This window comes from Columba livia, chromosome 1, assembly GCF_036013475.1.
Source record: "Columba livia isolate bColLiv1 breed racing homer chromosome 1, bColLiv1.pat.W.v2, whole genome shotgun sequence".
In the NCBI taxonomy this organism is placed as follows: domain Eukaryota; kingdom Metazoa; phylum Chordata; class Aves; order Columbiformes; family Columbidae; genus Columba; species Columba livia.
Genome location: NC_088602.1, coordinates 134,100,308 through 134,121,256, shown reverse-complemented (window position 1 = coordinate 134,121,256; position 20,949 = coordinate 134,100,308). Strand labels below are relative to the sequence as shown.

At 39.7% G+C, this 20,949-nt stretch overlaps 1 protein-coding gene across 35 annotated transcripts in view; it reads right to left on the bottom strand.

Annotated features, from left to right (window-relative positions):
• SOX5 (SRY-box transcription factor 5) overlaps nucleotides 1–20,949 on the bottom strand; it is a 732,238-nt gene that overhangs the window by 445,303 nt on the left and 265,986 nt on the right. For 21 of the 35 annotated variants that reach the window (XM_065031395.1, XM_065031443.1, XM_065031348.1 and 18 more), the window contains one exon: nucleotides 14,187–14,249. The exons of the other annotated variants lie outside the window; for them this stretch is intronic. The gene's annotated coding sequence lies outside the window, so the exon portion shown is untranslated. The remainder of the gene's footprint in view (nucleotides 1–14,186; nucleotides 14,250–20,949) is intronic. 35 annotated transcript variants of the gene reach the window in all.

Genomic DNA, 20,949 nt, shown 5'->3' with positions numbered 1-20,949 from the left:
AGATACACAAACATCAGAAAATGTCTGAATCTTTACAAATGCAGAAAAGACTCAAGAAATATTCTGAGCTGGAAAAAAAAAAAAAGAAAAAAAAAAAGGAGTAATTTTAAAATCTGACCTTCAGCGGGCAGATGCCTGACGTTCCTGATGCCAAAGGCTGACCAGTCTGTGCTTGCACAGAGCCCTGAGCATCCCTGAGCCCCAGGCACCCCCAGGGAGGTGGGCTCACCACCTTTGCCAAGGCAGAGTGGGAGCATGGCTTTCTGAGCCGCTCAACATGAGGGAAACAAGAGAGTTACTAGATTACTGAAAACAACAGTGGAACAAGGTGCTGTGGGATTCCGTCAGGAAAGCAAGATGACTGCAGAACCAGGAGAGGAGGATTCCTGATGTCTGGAGCTAGGGGAGATGAATAATGTGAGAAGATAACTGGGCGCTATTACAGGGCAGCTGAAGAATATGAAAAACTTCAGCTGATGGTCTGGAAGAGCAAGATGAAGACCAACGGAGTGCCAGCATCCACTAAGAAGTAGAGACCAGAACCAATTTAGTGGGGAAAAAAAGGCAGTAAGGCAAAAAGACCAGTAGCACTGTAGACAAGCCATGAGAGGGGTAAACAGGGAAAACAGCTTAGAAAAAAATTGCCCTCCTTCCCCAGCACCCTGACACTTCTCCCTCTCTCCAGAGTGGTGAGAGGGCAGCAACCTATAGCCTTGCTCCCATAGGCAAAGAGGGGCAGAAATCAGTGCAGCTGGATGTGAGGTTCTCACAAGGACAACAACAAGGGGTCAGTATGATGGACAGGGTGAGATTTGTTTTCCCCACAGGTGTACAGCAACACTATTCAGGTTGCGAAAAGAGAGAACTGCAGGATTTAAGCTGACTGTGCAATCCTAATTCAGTTGTCTTGTGCAGATGTATCATGGTAGTCTATAAATATAAAACACCAGTCTTTTTTACATAAAATTTCACCCACACAATAGATTTTGCTTGCTTAACAAACAGTCATTTCATATTTTGTTTATTTTCAGCATTTGTTGTGAAAGCCTTGGCTTCTTCGCTCTGTTACCCTGACTTCTCTCTGACAAAGCAACTCCTTTTTGGCTTTTCTTCAGTGTCCCATCAACAGAATAATTCTGGTATATCAAATACAGCGGCCTACCAACATGCATATCCACAAAAGGACTAAATCAAGGTTGCACAACTTACCTTAATTATGCCTTCCTCCCCTCCCCACCCCACACCACCTCACCCCCAGTTTCTCAGTGCTTGGGCTTTCTGTCTCAATAGTGTAATCAGCATTGCCTTTTGTGGTTGATAACTGAATATCACTGCAATATACTGAAGTCATAGCTTCTTTATTTACCATACATTTCATTTAAGATAAAAGTTGCATTGAGATATGAAAGAGAAAGGATGAATAAAAACAGTAATTAGAAATGTAGATTATATCCTTCCAATCTACACACAAATAACATATTAGAACAAGTATCATGACTACTCAATGGCATCACAGTCTTCGGAGCACATACCTATAAAGAAATTAAAAAGAAGCACTACCTTTTAGACTTTAATGGTATAAACAGAATAGACTTGCAAAGAATGGGAGGCAAACAGATGGACAGGAAACCCAAGAAAAAACCCCCGCACACCCCAAAATCCCCCAGAGCAGTTCACTGGCAGAACCAGGTCTCTGCAGTCCCAGCCCAGCGCCGCCTCCCCCTGAATCACAGAGTGGAACCAAATTAACATGTGGGGCTTCCGTGGAAAAATCAGGGATACAAATCAAAGTCTCCTTTATTTTAATGTATTAACAGTACTAAAATTGACTTTCCATCCTAATGTACTGGTATTAAACTTATCATTTTATCATTAAGATTATTGTTTTCCCTACACATTTGCAATAGCATCCATCATGATAGTATTGGAGAGCTTTCAACATCTCCATTTCAGTTAAATGAATTGCATAAATTCTCCTGTTTCCACAGAGGACGAGAGGCACAGTGGATAAGAGGTTCTTAGCAGGGCTTCTGTAAAGGTAAAGATGCATAGACTTTGCCTAAATCTGATTCATTATCTTCAGTAATACCAAGCAGCAAGTATTAATGTAAAATCTTTTTAAAGAAATCTTTACCAGCGAAGAGGAGTATGTAACTTAGGCTGTTTCTATGGATTTTAATTGATTTTTAATCTGCTGATGGTGGACCGTAAATAACTGCTCAAAGCACACAAAAGTGCTAGTCAATAGGAAGTTTTATTAGTTTGCTTTCAGAGAATTATAGCTATGATCGAAGGACTCTGAAGCAAAAGAAAGTGGTTCTTTTTTTTGGTTGGGTGGAATAGGGCCCTAATTCATTGGCAAGGCAGCCAGTAGAAGCTCTTGTAATACAGCACACCTCAATAACAAATCATCTCACAGAGTTCCAGAAGAGTTTCTAAAACAAATCAACATTTTTTTCCCCCTCGTCTCCTGTAGTGAAAGGGAAAGAAAGTGTTGTGCATGTAAAAATTCACTTTTTTCCACTACCTTTCATCCCGTAAATGTCCTACTGCTTGTATTTTTACACAGGCACACCCTGCATGTATTCCCAACACCACATTCACATGTTTCTCTTCACACTGATAGTCTCGCTGACCTTCAGGTTTCACTGTGTACAATGGAAAATTAGTACCCCTGAAATGTTTTTCTCAGATGGCATCCAAACCTTCTCCCTTTCCACATCCCCCTAATTCCATTCTGCCATTTTAAAAGAGGTAGACAAGTAAATCCAGTTCAGAAGACCTAGGCCAAACACACACCTTATTTTTAGTGAATCCATCCTACCAAAGTAGAAGAGGACAACAGAGCACGCTTCTTCAGAAGCAGCCTGAGCAACACCTCTGCTGCTACCCCTCCTCCCCAGCAATGCACCCAACGATAAACAGCTCACAGCAACACATGTATGCAACATCAACACCCTTGATGTTTTGGAGAAATCCTGGGAATAGTTATCTCATGCTACACTCTTATTCCTACAGCTTGGCGCTAGATATTTACGTGACTCACCCAGAAGTAGAAAGTAAGAGAACAGTAGGCAGCAGAAGTGCAGCAGAATACTGTCTGTTCCACCAACCACCACAGACACTTAGGATGTTGCTTCAGCATCTTGCCTATAATTTAAAATGATTACCGAAGAAGTATTTACATACTTCAGAGGTAAAAAAAGCCAAACTACAACCACAAACAACAGTCCATTCTCTAAGCAAACCTAAAATTTTGTAAGGAGGGTGACACCATCATCTTCTGCTCATCTGCTCACATTAAAAAATAAAAATAAAATAAAATAAAATAAAATAAAATAAAATAAAATAAAATAAAATAAAATAAAATAAAATAAAATAAAATAAAATAAAATGAGAAGAAAGCTCGTCACTTAAATTTAAAACTCACAATAGGTTAGCACAGGAGAATGAAAGGAAATGGCAAAAAATGGTCATCAAAACTACATACATATCAAACATGGGACCTTTCTTGGAGATGACTTTAGCAGACATAAAGCACACCCAGAAATGACTCACTTCACTGTGCAGCCTTTAAATGGTCAACTCTACCTGATTCATAGGCCTTGCGCATTGTCAAATTTGTGGATTAACTGCACAGCAGTGCAAAGCTGCCTGAAGTCACCCTGTGTTACTTGTACCACTCACATCATCGTGATAGAGTAAGTATCCGATTACACGTCCCTTGTGGTGGTGGAAGATGACACACATTTTATCGCATGTTAGAAAGGCACAGGATTCTTCAAGGCAAAAAGGAAATCGCACTACCACAGAAAAAACACTAAATGGAAAATCAGAAGCTATTGAGATTAGAATACTACCCATTTTACCTTCTTTATCAAGATAAATGTGTTACCTAATGACATAAAAAGACAGCATCTTGGTTTCATGCCTAATTTGAAAAGAAAATATTTCACATAAATAATATTTATGAAGATACAGCTGTCCTAAATTCCTTGAGGGTATCGTGAGGGTCTACGCATACTTCAAATGTGAACTGCAAAGAGAAATACCGGTGACATCCTTGCATCCTTAGATAATTTGCCCTATGGTACCATACTTCCTAAGAAAATCTTTTTATTTGGTCATTGTTACTAGATCTTACACACAAAATTAAGCCCACAGATTGCTCATGGAAGTATTTACTTTGGTGATTATCTAAGTGCCATGATCAGTCAAGAAGTGTTATTTCTGACTCGAGAGTGGTTAACACATATTCAAGCGAAGCATACCACATGCAATGCCAACTGAGATATTTTCCAGGCAAAGGCTGATTGTGCCAAAGTTCCCAGCACTCTTAGGGCTGGTAGCTGTTGCAATGATCACCACACAGTTCCCAAAACCCTCCCAGACAGCGAGTTCCTTGACCGCACATAAGAAAACCAAACTCTTGGGATAAAATAACTTCCTAATTACATTCTGCAGTGTTTGACTGTCTCAGGTTAATTCCTTGGATAGATTCATACCCATAGAGAGGTGCTTCAGCAAGACAATTATTCTTCTGTTCTGTTTTGACTACAAAATAAATGGTTAAATCCACTAGTCACTGGCTCATAAAACAATTTGTTGAAATAATGAATTCAAATATACTAATAGGATACAGAGGTTCACCATTAATTGTTTAATCTATAGCTGCTTAATACTGTACTGAATTATTCCCCCCCCTTTTACCCCAGCTAGGAACTGACACAAGTACAATAATTAAAATAAATTTCAACACAACCATTTGGAAAATTGCCAACATTTTTCAAGAACTTATAATTTTCTTCCTCTCCCCTTTCCCCAAGATAAAATGCAGTTTTGACATCTTCGTAAAAAACACTTGCAAACTGTTACTTACAATTTGGGGGGGGGTGTGGAAATCACTGTTTTAATAATGACCTTTCATCTGTCCTTGATTTGGAGGGAAAGGGTGGGGGAAATTGGCCACTTACAGAAATAATCCTACTGGGCTTTCGTCTCACTGATTGACAGCCTCATGTGGCTAAACACATTCACAATTATAAATAAAAACTACCGCTCTCAAAACAGCAGAACTTATCCTCCATCAAACAAGATATGCTTGGAGCAAGTATAGCTTTTAGTGAAGATGGTGAAAATGACCTTTGAAATATGTGATAAATATCAATTATTCTGTATTGTCCATCTCCAGTCACATTTGACAAAAGGGTATTCCTAGTTATTATTTATGTAATAATGCCCAGAATCACACAGAATCACAGAATCGACTGGGTTGGAAAAGACCTCAGAGATCATCCAGTCCAACCCTTGGTCCAACTCCAGCTAAATACTGGACGTATCATTGTTATAAGAATGAAAAGCACATTAATAAAAGCAATAGGCTCTCTTAGATTAGAGATTATATCTGAATACGGGCTATTTGAAGAAAAGTACATCTACCCTATTACCTGTAGTGTCTTTACAGATATTTTCAAAATGCAACTGATCACTTTACGTCTGCTGTTTAAAGACTGTACAAAAGCAGTGCCTTGTTGGCATTTGTCTGAGCTCACAAGGAACCAGTTCAGTGAGCTAAACCAGCAGAAAATGCTTCATACTGTTGCCCAAAGTCACTTTTCTGACAGCTTAGCTTTGTGGTTGGGCTCATGGTGGGACAGAAGAGCCCCATGCCAGGTGAAGGGGAACTGCAGGGGTGCACCGCCAGTGCAGAAGGTCATCGGAGTGGGGCTGCCCCTTTCTTCCAGCAGCCTCCAGCAGCAGGTATGGGTACACGCATCACCAAACCACACGCCAGAAGGCGACTTTGAGCAACCCTGGCTCTGCTGGTGAAATCTTCTGCAGTCTCTCCCTCGTACCTTGAGTTTTCCACAGGCAAAATAGGTAGACTGAACCATATTGACCTTTCTAAAGGGCTCTGAGACCACTGAAAGAGTTAGTTAAGAGTGCCAATGAAGCCCATCCTGGAAATGGCCAACCAGCTCCCTACTACAGAAGTTTCTAGCGACACCGTGAATATCACACCATTCTGCAAGTGGCAAAGAGGTGGATGCATCATCTCTAAGCTGTGAAGGTGACTTGTGAATGAAGGAAAGGAGGAGAAAGAAAACTATTTCAGATTCATTCATACCTTTCCCTAGACGCTTATTTCCAAAATCAAAAGTCAAAACCAGGGCAATTTGACAGAACATGCTGTGTAATGATCACACAAGCCCCAGTCACTTTGGAGGGGGGAAGACACGCTCTCTTTGCCCTTTGGTGGACTCCCCTAACCACTTCTGCTTCTGTACTGGAACTGCATCCAAGTCACCAGGTGAGAGGACACGCAGGAGCTTCTCATATGCATGCAACCACATGTACCACCACAGGCACTTCAGACAGGCTTCGTAAATCAATTGCCACGTTACTAATAACATTCCTACAAACGCTTCTTTTCAGACAGCTCGTACAAGGTATGAGTTTTACTGTCTTGAAGCAGGCTCAGAAGTTTCACAAGCCTTCTGAGAAAAGGGTAGGGGTTTCCCCTCTCCCTCCCACCAGCACACCAGCTCCCAAACGCCAGGGAGGCACCGAGCCGAGCAACTTGGAACAGGACGCGTGGCAGCAGATCGGCCCAGGAAGAAACAACGCTTGTCTGTCTAGGTAAGATCCCTGCCAGCCTTCCCACTAAAATTAGAAAACAGTCGACAGTACCTTGGCACCTGTCACTTGCTGGAGACAAATCTTCAGCTCTTTCCGCTGCCAAAGGGTGGCATTTTGATTTCTGCCTGCCGGCTCCAAGTCGCGACGCTACCTTGCTATCGGCCGCGCTCTTCGGCAGAAGACCCCTGCCTGGCATCGGCTGCCTGCTCTGCCCACCACCCAAACAGCAGAAACGGGAGAAAGCCGAACGAGGGTCGGCATGGCCTCAAATGGGCAAAACTTTCTGGAGGGGGTGAAACAACTTTCATAGACCACAGATTAAAACCTCAGCCTGGCTAGGTCAAGAAGTAAATTCAGTGTGCAAGCAGGCAGGCTCATAATTCACGCAGTTATATCAATATCACATTTTAATCAAAAGATCTCAACCTCTTTCACATAGATCACAAACACTAAGCGTCACAATATTCCTGTGACAGAGCAATGAATTATTGTGCCCACTTTTATTAAAAGTATTTAAGTTGATCTATTACCTATGTAAGTTACAGATATATCCTACTGTCACAATCTCAAACACATTGATCCTCACAAATCTTCTCTGAAGTAGGGAAATGCTATTTTCTCCATTTTGGATAATTGCAAACTCCAGCGCAGAAAGACTATGTCCAGATGTAAATTATCTAAAAATCCACCTAATCCCTGGGCCACCACTTTCAACTGGCTAGGCATTTCTAAAGGCCTAGAGACACCCAATAAAAAAAAAAACAAAACACTAGATTAGGGAATTAGGCAGAATTTAGGCCTAAATTTGGATTGAAAACTGCCCTTAATGCATTTGGGTACCCTTCGTGCCATAGGTCCTTGCAGCCAAGCATGCCATGGGGCTCTTGGCTAGAAACAGAGGCTGCAGCCAAGCATCACGGGGGACAACCCCCACATGGGATCAGCTGCGCAAGCAGGGCTTCGGGCTGTCAACTCTCAAATCAGCAACCCTCCCTTCATCTATAACTGAAGAAGAAAAGACACCAATATCTACAGTAGAAATAATAGTAATAAAAATTTTCATTGTAGCAAAATGCCCATCCTCTCGGTTAAAGTCCCTATACAGAGAAGTAACTTCTCCAAGAAAAAAAGAAAACTTCCATGTCTTCCTTATAACAAACTACACTGTGAGGATTAGAGAGGTTTACACTGTAGAAATAACACTGAGAGGAAGAAACATAGAGGCTAAGTTTTTTGATTTAATTTATGAAAGTGAAAAATCTCTTGGGTAAAAATGACATCTCTGCTTTTTCTGAGCTACAGAAGGGTACATGTCTGCACAAACATTATAAAGTTGCCATGCTGTTATAGTTATTATTGACAAACCTCTTCAAAGAACAGTGTTTTCTGTCAGATGTGAAATGCAGCATGTTTACACAAACAAAAAATAAGATGATGCTCCTCACCCTACTGTTCTAAGTTTACACTTTATGAAACTATCATTAGGTTGTTATATTACTATAAAAGGTTGAAAACAAAATACTGCTTTCAGAAAATTATACAAAACACACAGGGTTTTATATATATATATTCAGGTCTCATTTACCCTTATATTTGACACAAATGAAAATAAAACAGCATTTTAAGCTCCTGGAAATGACAATATCATGTTATCTAGATAAGTAACACAAAGCTATTATTGAAATTCTGATAGCATTTACTTTACTGGTAAAGGAAAATTACCTGTAATGCATAGTTTAAATAATTACTTTTAAACAAAAGCTTCTTTTCTACATCGCTTATTTATCTTCTGAGACCAGCTCAGCAGGGATATGTATTTTATTAAAATTGCCTTCAGACTGCTAATGGCAGGGTGTGTGTTTGCACAGGAAAAAGGATGGCCGTTTGACTCCCGTTCCTAATATTGGGAGTTGGTCCAGGCACTGAAGAGCCAGAACTCTGCTGTGCATTTGAGTAAGTTAGCAACACTCAGCTTGCTAATGATACTGGCGACAGCATTTCAGAATTATGGGTCAGACCAACTGGAAAGCTTATAATTGTGCTTGCAGCAACAAAAGAAAGCTGTTCTGAAATCTCTTTTATTGATGTTTCACTTGATATCAAGTCTCCTGACTGGAAATTATTTTGTAAGCTCATGCCCCATATTTCCCTGTGCTCTTTTCTCTCGTGCTCAACCTGGGATGTTCCGTGTGCCACATCAGGAAATGGTATAACAGCTGTGAGCTACCCTGTGGTGAGTTTATGTGGCAGATAACCAACACAAATCATCCAGGTAACTTTCTGGTAGATCTTGTTTCCTCTCAGAGGAAGCCACAGTCAAAATTTGCTTTGATCCACGAAGCGTAGGCACTGAAACCTGAAGTCCTGCTTCCGGAGAAACGATAGAGCAAACACACACCCGCACCCATGGCTGCAGCTACAAGCCCGGGGCACGACAGGTTTCACCTGCCCCATGGCAACAGGGGGGTCCAGCTCGGTTTGGTCATTTCTTTCCATCACCACCACGCCACCACCAAGCGTGCGCATCTGCATTCCCACATCCTTGCACTGAGGAAGTCAATTTGCTTGATTAAATCATTCCATATTTATATGTAATTACTTATTCACACAGTTAAATTATTGTGTTTAACATCTTTTTCTTTAAAGTGATTAAAACTCTAGAAATCAAAACCCACAATTTTTCACATGAGCAAACACTACAAGTGCTACTTACACTTCAGAACTGAATTTGGTAAATGAAGTTGTCTCTTTCCTTCGTTGAACAGGTATCTGACTGGAAGCAGAAAAACGAGACAAAAACTTCCTGGAGTTTTGTAAATGACTACAATATTGGCCAAAGACAGAAAGCAGGATTTGTCCACTGCATTGACGCAGTATATTTCAGTGAAGCTTAGCAGCTCCATGGAGCTGACATTTGCTGCAATTTTAACTAACTTGTGAGTTAGTTAAGGAAAACGACAAAAAGTGTTCACTAGTTGATTTTCACAGGTTCTGAGGTGCCCACGCACCATGTCAGCTTCAGAAGGAGACTTACTCATCACCTCTGAAAAACAACCCAGGTGCACATTGTTTCCAGGTACACTGGACCAACACCTCCCAGCAGAAAGCAACATTACTAAAACACACAAGGAAGGCTGGAAAGCCAGATAAAGCTCTTGACTCTTCTTTTTTTCTCCAAATAAAGAACATTTCCTCTTTCAGAAAATGAAAATCTTAACACCCACACTTAAGCCTCAAAGCCAAAGAAAGGCAAATCTTTTCAGAAACCCTGTCCCTCAGCTGCCCTCAGCCCCTAACCAGATACACCATGGCTGCTGAGATCCTGCAGACCAGAACTGGAAACAGCAACAGGACTTCCCACAGAGAAGCATGAATGAGCTTTTAACTACTGATTCACTTATTCCCAGTATCTGGTTTTCAGAAAGAAAATCATGCACCTATCACTACGTGTACCCATGTGCAGGCCACACATAAAAAATAACTTGTTCACAAGAGGAAGGCAGAGGAATCACTTGCCTTCAAGGGCAACTTAGCAATGCTTTGTAATTAGGGGAACTTCTTGTTTTAAAAAATGTGTTTCTAAAGAGCAAGCAAAATCATTAGCAGAAAAATTACCAGGAGTACTCTGACCTAAAGAGGTAAAAAGATTCCAGCCACCCACATATGAAATTTGCTCATTTGTAAGAAGAAATCAAAAACAAGCAGATAAGCCACCGTAATACAGTTTCAGATCCCAAGCAGATTGACCCAAGGCATTTTTAGGTTTACAACATTTCTCCTAGGGCCACCTTCTCACTCCCAATGTCCTCAGCAGACCCAGCAACACTGCTTTTAAAGTCACATAATTTTCATTGCTCATCATATATAGGCAAGAGATTGCCACCCATCCCACCTAATGAGATAACCAAATCCATCAAGATTGCTTTAAAACATCTGGTCTAGGTTGCAGTGAAACTTTTTTTTTGGTTAAAAAAAAAGAGAGACACAAAGCAATAGTTTCTGCTTGTCAGAATGGGACACGTGAAAGGACATGTTTTCTGGTGCACTCAGCTTCTTACCATTTCCCATTTGGTCTCATTTTCATGGATGTACCACACTGGTGGGTGTAAAATAAAGAGTCGAGAAAGAACCTTATCCTAAGTCTCTTCAGTGCTATAAAATCATCCTAACTCCTTCTTAGGCAACAGTTCTTGCAGTTGAAACCCATAAAGACATAACAGTAAGCACCCTTGCATATGAACACTCCAATAAAAATCACAATATGATGTGGACTTACTTATTTGATGCAAATAGGATACTCTTTAGACCTGATAGGTCTAATGATCAATCACACAGAGGTATCCACTAACAAGCCACTCTTGAAGACAAGCCTCAGCCATGGATTTTTACAAAAACTAGCACAAAACAAAACTAAAGCCATCCATGCAAACAGAAGATTCAGATCTCAAAGTTCAATATGACACAGAAAACAAATGATGTGCAAGAACAGGGGCTTCCTCCCTCTTACAGCCACATTCAAAAATGCATGCAAATATTGTGAGCTTGCAGATTACCGATTTAGCAGTTGGTTTCATTTTGAGACCTTTTTGGAGGGGAAGTAATACATTAAATAGCAGTTCCTCCCAACCCACTTCCCACTGTCACCACACAAACAGACTCAGATTCTCAGGTTGACCAAAACCATATCTGCAACAGAAAATGGCATTATAGTGCCTGAGGACATTTATATAACTTACCAAATCAGAAAAAGAAGAAAATCTGAGGCGAGCATACAACCTCAGACAACCCTTTTCATTTTTTCATAGAGCTACACTCTCCAGCCTACAATGGGTTTCCAAATTGCAGACTGCACACTTAATGTGCTTTACCACATCTGCATGGAGGACCAATAACCACTTCTTTCTCATTAAAATCATATAGAGGGAAAAGTCATTAAAAAAATTATACTTTACTGAGGAAAAGGTTGAATAATTTGTTTTTAATGACTTCAAGACAACCTATTCAGGAAAGATACCAACATCCCCCCTCTTTCAATCTCTGGCTGCTTTTCATTTGCATCAGTAAGACAAGTTCTGCCACATGGCTCAAACCTTTTTATAGACTAATCTTTCTACTGTCATTTTTTTTTAATGTTAAATTAAACAGCAGAGATAAACAAGGGTATATATGTCATACATATATTTGTATATACATGAACATGTTGTATTTGACAGTTGCCTTTTCCACCTTTTCCATATCACTTGTTACCACTTTAGCTGAAAAAATCTTCGTAGCAGAATCCATGTCTTTCTATTCTTACTTACACTTGTATTCCAAATTTGATCAGGGTCTATAGTAACATCATGTTTATATGCAAAGGAACTATAACAAGAAATCGCTCTCTATTCCTATTATGTAGAAGGGCACATCTATGGAAATCAAAAGGAGCACATCAAAAGATAATTTATAAATTTGAGAGTTTAATGTATCCTGACAAAAGGCAGTGGAAACTGACGCTGAGCCTGAAGAATTATCTGAAGTCTGCCACACTTTAACTACCAGTTCATAGCAGACAACTAAACTGTTATTACAAAGCACAGAAACTGAGCTTTAATATTAAACATATGACCCAGCACACATAGGGAGACAGCCTAATGCATTCCATTGGTTTGGTTAGAGATGATCTAACTTTTCAGCAAAAAACAGATGCCATTATATGGTTTTGAAAATTTCAAGAAACCAAGAAAGCACTTGCAAATTAAAAAAACAAAACAAAACAAAACACAAAAACAACAAAACAAACAAACAAACAAACAAAACCTACAACAAAACCACACACACAAAAAAACCCAATCACACCACTATCCAAACCCAGAAAATACATTCTTTCAAACCAAACAACACATCCCTAATCATCTTCATGTACATTTTGTCAGGGGTCTGTTAGTAACATACACAGTGAAAACACAAATACTTAATTCTCAGACCAAAAGTTTTGCAACTAAGAATCTATTTTTACAGTGTTGCCATTCAGTTTGTACTGACGAGTTTCCTCATAAGTGCTAGAGACCAAATTATTTCAGATTAGAAAATGATTTATTCTCTTATCAGCCACGAACTTCTTTTGACCTCTGAGTTTGAGCCAAGCTTGCTCTATGTGCCTGCAAGCTCTCAGTCACAGGAGTTATGTATTTCTCATGTTATGTGGTGCTAGAAGCCCCCTTCAAAAAGCAGCACAACTCCTCTATGCTGAGCACTATGTGGATGAGTAAAGGAGGCACTTGTTACCCCACAGAGCTTATTATTCCTACGCCAGACAAAAATGACACGTGGACCCAGCAGGGAATTTCAAACAGTGCAATACTCATTTTGGTATTATTTACGTCTTCTGGACCTCCAAATATTAAGAATTCAAATGTATTCTCACAAATTTGTGGGGTGGGAATCAAGGATTCTTTCTGGAGTGTGCTATGAAGAAAAGGCAGAGAAGCAGAAATACATCAGTTACTCCCGGTTTGAGTAACTCCGTCTTTTAGGGCAGAGTCATTGAAGTCTCACTCAGGCACATCTTATTTATCAATAGCTTTGCCTCAGTAAGAACCCAGGAAAGACAGCAGGGCAATTTATATAATTGATTGGATCAGTAGCTACACCTGTTATTAAGATTACTTGACACAAGCGATTAAACAACTACCTGCAGTTGTTCATACCCTGCCAATATTTTGCCATTTCAGCTGATCTATCTATGATGCATGACTGCCTCAGGCTGAGTGTTTTGGAAATGGTACAACTTTTTCCAAGAACAAGGTTAAAGAATATTATGCTTAAAATTCTTCGAGCTCTTCCTCTGAAAAAAAAAAACAACAAACCTCCAGTTCTTCAAGCTTTAGAGGAAGGTTTGAAATCTGGCAGTCTGGCTGTGGCTTTTGTTCCCAAGAAAAGGCTTTTGTCCCCAGATGTACCTCAGGTGAGCCCTTAGGTAACTGCAGTTTGCAAAGACAGCTCCTAATGAGGGGTGTGTGGCTTTCCTAAGTTGTTATTGTGCTCTCAGCGCAGTTCTCATATGAAAGCAAGTGTTGCTTCTTGATTATAGTGTATTTCACTCCCATCGCAACTAAAAGCCATGTAGAACAGGAAACGAGACTGAAGTAACTAAATGAGTCTTCAAGGAGGAGAGTGCAGTGAAGTTACAGATATCACACAAGTACCTCAGGAAAACATCTCTCGAAATAATGCAAACACCAGCCCAGCTGCCCACACAACAGCTTTGTCCAAGTAGCTCACATGCGCTGCCACCTATTATAATAGTTTATTTATTTCCCAGCCTTCATGGTATTTCTCCTCAAGCCACCCTCCTGCAGCGGGGAATCAGTTCTGCCCCCATCGCAGGTGAGGAACCGCGGAAGGGAAACATGTACCCGCGGTTACACAGAAATGCTGTAAAAGGAACAGGGAACTCAACCTGACTGTGCAAGTCCTGATCCCCGAGAGCCGAGCCAACCCGCTGCTAATTCACATCAGCGCTTTCAGAAACACCTCACCAGCAAGTAAGAAAACACACCTCTTACCTGATAAGTCTCCCAGTTTAAATGCTAAACTTCTTTTCTTTTTATTTTCTTCTGTTTCCAACACTGAAGGCAGGGAAGGGAAAGAAAAGAAGAAGAAAAAAAATACATCAAAGGAAGGGCCACAATTATCTCGTTCAAAACCTTTTTAATATTCACTACAATGTTTGATTCCTGAGCAAAAATCTTAGGGAAATAAGCAAGGTTTCTCCACTTTTCACAAAACCGAGGTCAGGCCCAGAAAAGCTCTCCCTAAAATACGAGATGCTGAACCTGAGCACAAGTCCTGCGGCATGAGGAGGAGTGGGGGATCTCATTACAGGAAAACTAAATTGAGGGAAGCAACAGGTATTAAGGAAAAGATGAGGACTAGGATCCCAGTAAAACAAGGTGCTTATTCACAGAACTGTAGGAATATATGTAACTTTAATCAGAAGTTTGTGCTGAGATGGACAGAAACTCACACAGGAACCCTCAGGGTCTGTAGAGGGGAAAAATTGAGAGAGAGGAGCAAGTGGGAAACTGAGCCACAGTCAGCTGAAATAGATAGAAAGTCTGACAGCAATTTCAGTGGACTTTGGATCATACTCAAAGCAGCAGAAATTTTTAAAAAAATGCAGCAGGAACAGGGAGAATAAATGAGAGGGCAGATTAATAATTCCAAGAAATATTATTAGCACAATTTAAGAATAGCTAGGGAATTGCAAGAGGAGGGTTAGGTTCTGCTCTTCAGGCTCATAAATCCTGGCTTGCTCCATCAAAATCAATGGAATAGTTTTAGATTTACATGAGTGTAACTAAGAACAAAATCAAATTAAAGAGTATAGAGTAACTGGAGAAAAACCAAGCATTATTGAGCGTTCCAACACTGGGAGGCACTCAGATACTATAGTGCTGAAGGCCACGTTAGTAGATTGATTAAATGATTGATCCATCAGTAGGAGATTTGTCCAATATGGGCAGAAAACAGAGAGCTCCAGTCAAGACTACTAATCAGCTATTATTTATATTTTCTGTATGCTACAAACATACAAAGCAGATGCCTTATAAAGTTTGAAGAAATAATAATTCTCAATTATTTTCCACTTGAGATTAGTTCTAACATTTTTCTTCTACATTTTAAAGGTGTTTTGTAAAAGTGTTTTGAAAAAGCTTTTCATAACAAAAGCCCAGGCCCTTCAGGTTCTCGTTTAGATCATCTCTCCTTGAGTCTTACAGACTGATACCAAACACTACAAAGCCTAAACCCAGAGCCATTTATACTAGGACACACACACTGTTTTTCTTGGATGAACAGCTGAGACTGTTCTCTACACTTCACTGCTAGGCTCATTGTGAATTTTGTATATGACAGTGTGAAAGTAGCGGTTTCTTTTCAACAGTTTTATGCTCCCACAAACAGACCAGTTTCTTTCAGACACCTACTTTCACTAATGCATTGCCATTCCGTATGCCATGTACACACTGCCTCTGTTCTAAAAACACAAACCTTAATAAAAATCAAAGCTCTTACTTGAGCTAATCTTTCTTACCTCTTATTTACTTCTTACTTCCTTCTAAAATCACTGCAATTATCACACTGTACCTAAGTCCTTACCACTGGGATTTCAAATTACTCAAACATAATCTAGTTTTATTACAAATAAAAAAATATTCCCCCTAGTCTCCCTTTCATTTCCATGTTTAGTCCACAAAATCCACCCATTTCTAATGATACCTGCAACAAAGCTAGTCACATTTTGTGACATCTCCATCACCCACATCCACACATTTTTTCACTTTTTAGTATCTGGCCTACAGGCACAGGGAAGGCTACTACTAATAACCCAAGGAAATCTATTTAAGCTCAAATTGTAGAGATTTATGTTTAAATAAGTGAAATATGTTCTATCTAGTTCCTGCTCCCACAAGTAGAATTAGATTAATAACTGCAAGTTCAGTTCCTGTATTCCAACTGGTAATCAGACCATTTAAAAAAAACCACATATTTTTGTTTGGGGTGTTTTTGGTTGGTTGGTTGTTGTTTTGGGGGGTGGGGTGGGGAGGTGGTGTTTTGGGTTTTTTGTTTTGTTTTGGTTGTTGGTTTGTTGTTGTTGTTGTTGTTTTTTCTTTAAGTAAGTTTATGAAAGATAAAATAATTTTACAAAGGCCCACTAAGGGAGAATACTGAGTTCTCTGCAGAGATGATGATGTGCTTGGCTGGATTATTTTCTTGCAGGATCTATCCAGACTTTTGAAAGCATAAGGCAACAAGAACAAGAGGGAACAGTTCCTACCATGCTGTGGAGCAGTAAGCAGAGAGCTAAACCCTCCCATATGAAAGGTGCATTTGTGTTTCATATATGAGCATTTATAGCAGCACTACAAACACAGCATGACACACAAAACACTAACTTGGCATTCTTCTATTGGTTTTTGTATCACTGATGACTGCAAAGACACCGATCTTATTCCGAGGTCTAATGATCACAAGCACCATTATTACTATCATTTTATGTCAACCTATTCTTAAACGCAGTTTCAGAAAGAAACAACATTTCATAGCATTTCCCTGGAGCTACAGTGTGTTCCGATTTCCAGTGGTCGGATGCAGTATGATCAGAAAGATGTGATCCAAAATGCTGTGGGAGGGAACTTCAGAAGGTTCCACCAGGGTATTTATTTGAGCATGTTTGCTCACCTTTCCTTAGACATTAGGCTTTTAACTGTATTAAATCTATCACAGGTTAGTAAATAGGCCATCAGTGCATGTACTTCTGACCAAAAATCAGAGCTCCATGTCTTGGGCATAACAGCATTTCTACTTGAGAATTATCATCTGCTGCATAGAGGAAATGGAGCAGAAAACTTGCCTGTAAGTTACCATTTCCCTTTCTTTCCTCTCCCAAAAATAAAAAAAATTAAGACATTGTGAAAGGTTTACAGTAAGACCCATGCAAAACTTTCACCACAAAATGTAAAAATCCCTCATGCTTCATTACAAATCTGAAAAACATGACAGTATCAGCAGACAACTTTCACACAGCGATTAAGAGTGTTAATATGAAAACTAAAGAAAGGCTCTGAGACTGAGAAAGAACTATGATTTTAAGAAAAAAGTATTTGAATCAGCATGTTTTCACATGCTGTGTCCAAGAGTCAGGGAAAATTAATATTTTCAGAAACTGAAAACCATCTCAATGAGCAAGAACTCTTGCAAACCAGTATAAAAAAGTAATTTACATAACCCTCTCAGACAGCCCCAAATGTATGTTTAATAGCAGTATATCTTTATGTGCAAACAAGTTGTCTCAATAGCTGGAAAAACTTCATCATTCAAAACTATTTCAAGGTGGTTCTGGAAATCCTTCCAAAATTAGGCTCTAATTTATTACACCTTGGAAAAGAAGCAACACAAAGTGCACCACCTACATTAACAATCCACAAAAATAGCATCTGGGTTTCTGGTTCTGTTTTTGTGGTCAGCAAGAGTTTACTCTGAAGTAGTCCAACTCACTTCAGTGATTCCACTACCAAACAACCCTGGGATACACATTTTTCTGTTTTTCAGGTCCTAGGTAGCAAACTCTCAAAGGCCGGGACTGTCTTCATGCAACTTGTCCCTGAAGTTCCTGCTGCTGTGGGATTTCCAGTTCCCACCTGCGGTTTCACGGTACTGCTATCTGAAATGCTACAGAAGAACACTTGAGCACCTCTCAAGCTTTCATCTTTTTCTTCAGCATTGCCAATATGCATTTAAGGAACAAAAGTACAGAGCTGGACACTTGGAATCAGAGAATCATTTAGGTTGGAAAAGACCATTAAGGTCAACTGTTGGACTCAATCATCTAACACTACCAAGCCCACCACTAAACCATGTCCCTAAGCATCAAATCTACGTGTCTTTTAAACACGTCCAGGGATGGTGACTCATGCACTCCCTGCGCACCCTGTTCCAATGCCTGACAGCCCTTTTGGTGAAGAAATTTCAACTTGAACCAACAAAAGACTGGAGGAGTAGCTCAAAAGGAATAAACTTCTCTGTTCACCCTTCAGTGAGGTGTTAACACTGATAACCCAAGAATAACAATAACAAGGTTGAAGTTTAAAATATTTTGAACTTCATATAAAAATTAAAAAAAAAAAAAAAAAAAAGAAAAAAAGAACAGGTTGTACGAAGCACTATATGATTTCCCACTCTCATGTTGTAGGCATGTGACATTCGAAAGTAAATGTGTTTAGCCTCCTCCCATCTAACAAGGAACCAGCCTCACAGAGCCTAACACAGTACAACCACCACCCAGAGAAGAGGGGGATGAATTCAAGTGGCTCGAAGTTAAAAAATAACACCCCACTTGAGCGACATGCATGAGTGGAGCTGATTTTGCAGGCAACCTCAGAATGGCATTTACACCCTTCTCTACACTCCTCTGCTCTCACTGCAATACTTGTACAGAAAATTTCTTAAATCAGATATGGCAGAACCAGTAATAATCCATTTACACTCTGAGTGAGCTTGGCTCAAACCAAATGAATTCAAACAAGAGCAGAAGCAAGCCACAGACTGCCAGATTTTTAACATCCTCATATTTTCTAGTAACGGTGTAATTGTAATTAATGTTTACTCTGTTGTGTATTCTATAGTCGAGTCTTTAAAGTCCTCTGGGATCCCTTCAGGATATACAGCACTATATAAGTTGTTATTATCAAATAACAATCATCAGCCATTTAAATTATACAATAGCTACCTGATTATACTTAACTAAGTTAAAGTTCTAATAAAAATGATTACATATAATCTAAATTAAAGATATTTTTCTCCAGTTCAAAGAACTCAAAAGTTCTTTGCATTGAGTATGCAAGTGCCCTGCAACACCTGAAGCCTGATTCTGCAGTAATGAAATCAGTTAGGATCTTTGCTGTTGCTTTCATCAGAAAGGTGATGCTTGGTAAAGTCTTAAATATCTTAACAATTCTGACCTTCTGAAGCAGTAAAATTAAGATTTATTTAGTTTCCCAAAATGATACAGTATTCATCCTTACCGCTAGTATTGATTCTGAAGCATCTATAACAGACATTTTGGCTGTAGCACCAGTTTTATGTACACTGTATGCCTGAGAAGTTATTCCAACATAGCGCAGAGATCCCCAGGCTCACACTAAACCAGTTAACCTGGTGCTGGTGCTGCCAGTTAGCGCAGTGTGGAACATGAAGAAGGCAACTGACCCTTCCTCTCCACGGTCAGACCTCCCAACCTCCTCCTATTCGATGATACATCCACAGGGACACTGCCTCCAAAATATTTACACTTAAACATGAAATAGGCCATGAGATAGCAACCATGAGAGATATCTTCGGATGCAGTAGATTCTGGAAGTGCTGTTGTCAGGCATACTTCAAAACCCCCAAATCACACCATGAGTGATAAGGCACAGTGACATTTTATACATGAACTGTTGTAGAAGATTATTTACTTGGCTTTGAACTGTTAGAAATCACATCTTCAAGCTTTGAATCCACTGGGGAAAGAACTAATTCATCGGAAAGTTTAACACATGAAAAACATGACTCCAGGACTTAACCTTAAAGAAAACCTTGCTTTTGCTCTCTCTTAATAAATACCACAAGACTGGGGGTGGGGTGTGGGTGGATATACATCTTTTCTGGCTGACCTCTGCCAAGTCATTTCCCTTGATTCAGGTTTCTCATCTGTGGAAGGCGGGTAATGGTATTAACCTCATTACTGATGAATAGCGTTGTAAATGGGTCTACATTATATTTCAATGCCAATAGATCATCCTGTGGACCTTTTGGTATCAATAAAAAAAAATATAATAATAATTCCAGAGTCAGTGACCTATTGGCAAGTGATGACCCAACTTAAATTCAGCTGCAGGGGTTAAGAACACAGCCCAGGATCCCCCCCGCAGAGATGGACAGACAAGTCAGAAAGGCCTAATGGTGGCTCAAGCATTTTTGCTGAAAAGCATCTTTCTGTGCTGACTACAAAGGCAGGCTCAGATGACAATGTTCAAAATCTAGTGATCTCAGAAAAGTGCCTAATGTTTGGCTAACGTTACTGTGGATGAACCTGGAGCCATAATTTTAATCAGTTCTGGATTCTTCTGGTTTTTTGGTTTTTTTTGGGGGTTGGGTGGGGAGCAGGGTGGAGCATGTGGAATCTAAGGTTTGATCTGAAATTCCCTTATTTTCTTGTCTCCTGCCCAAAATGTTTTGGTTTTGTTTGTTTGGTTTTTTTTTTAATTGAGAAATTACAGTTGGTCGATTTTTACGGGAAAAAACTACTTAAAACATTACCTTCAGAAAATAACTTCCACAATTTCTCCCACCAGAAGTAGAAATATTTTCTTTAAAAACTGATATTTCAAAACAAAAATGTTCAATTTTTATGTTAAAAATAAAAATAAAAAAAGTTCATTTTCATTTTAAATGAAAATACCTGAAGTGAGAAAAGACTGCAAACCTTTGAGAACTGAACATTAATTCTCTAAGATGTGGGCTAAGATCACACTAGCTGAAGACACCTCTTTCCAGCACCTCAAATAACAACAATAATATGCCACAGACCCTTCGCATACACTCAATGACTTAAGTGGCACTCTGCCAACTTCCACCAGCTGAGAAATCTGTGACAGAAGCCCCAGCTGAAATCAGGGCTCCCTTGCAGGAACCTCTCTATACACACAAAAGCAAGAGACAACCCTCAAAACAGTTTTTAATTTAAAAGGACAGCATAACCAAAAGACGAGAAGTAGAGATTATTAT